This window comes from Saccopteryx leptura, chromosome 2 (genome assembly GCF_036850995.1).
Source record: "Saccopteryx leptura isolate mSacLep1 chromosome 2, mSacLep1_pri_phased_curated, whole genome shotgun sequence".
NCBI lineage: Eukaryota > Metazoa > Chordata > Mammalia > Chiroptera > Emballonuridae > Saccopteryx > Saccopteryx leptura.
In genome coordinates, this window is record NC_089504.1 from 310,626,609 (window position 1) to 310,627,696 (window position 1,088).

A 1,088-nucleotide genomic window follows, 5' to 3' on the forward strand; every position below is an offset into this window, starting at 1 on the left:
AGTGTCCTGGTAAAGGCAAACAGAAAGTAAACGAGTCAGGGTGTAGAGGAATGGTAAAGAAGGTATTCTTGAGGTCTAGAACCCTGAAGTGAGTGGTGTTTGAGAAAATGTGTGACAGTAACTTGTAGAGATTAGGGACTACTGGATGGAGGGGAATTACTGCCTCATTGATTAGGTGTAAGGCTTGTATGAGGCAATAAGCTCCTGAAGGTTTTCGAACAGGAAGGATAGGGGTATTGCAGGGAGAGTCCATGGGGATGAGTAAACCTGGTTTAAGAGGTGGGTAATTATTGGTTTAAGGCCTTAGAAACAGACACAGTTACACATTAAACAAAGACTTTACATAAAAGTTACAAATTAAGGAATTTAAATGAGCATGCTTTACTTGTTTCAATTCAAATTATACTAGAGATATTTTCTGACAAAGAGACAAGATGGATTACTTACTCACATAGCTTAATGTACAATTCTGCTTTTTTTTTCTTTTTTTTTTTTCCCCTGAGGTTGGAAATGGGGAGGCAGTCAGACAGACTCCCGCATCCACCCGGCATGCCCACCAGGGGCGTCGCTCTGCCACAATCAGAGCCATTCTAGCGCCTGAGGCAGAGGTCACAGAGCCATCCTCAGCGCCCAGGAAAATTTTGCTCCAATGGAACCTTGGCTGCAGGAGGGGAAGAGAGAGACAGAGAGGAAGGAGAGGAGGAGGGGTGGAGAAGCAGATGGGCGCTTCTCCTGTGTGCCCTGGCTGGGAATCGAACCTGGGACTTCCGCACATCAGGCCGACGCTCTACCACTGAGCCAATCGGCCAGGGCCTACAATTCTGCTTTTTAAGTTTTTCGAGATGGCAAGGAGTTGCCAGCATAGAGGGAGGAAGAGAGAAAGCAGACGGATGGACAGTGTGAATAGCTAGATGAAAAAGAAGGAGGGTCAGAATCTGCAGGAGGAGGAGGAGGAGGTTAAAGTATTGGTGTGGCGCCATATGGTCAGAGGAATCAAAAGGATTTAGAGCTCCTAAGGAGAGGGGAGAGGGTGAGAAGGAAAGAGGCATAGTCACAGTTTGTAAGGAAGGAGGAGGGGTCGGAGAAGA

General features: G+C 46.8%; 1 non-coding gene across 1 annotated transcript; it reads right to left on the reverse strand.

Moving 5' to 3' along the window:
- Positions 1–737: 737 nt before the first annotated feature.
- TRNAI-GAU (transfer RNA isoleucine (anticodon GAU)) lies at positions 738–813 on the reverse strand. Its single transcript has one exon. It is a non-coding gene; the product is annotated as a tRNA-Ile (tRNA).
- Between the last annotated feature and the right edge of the window lie 275 nt (positions 814–1,088).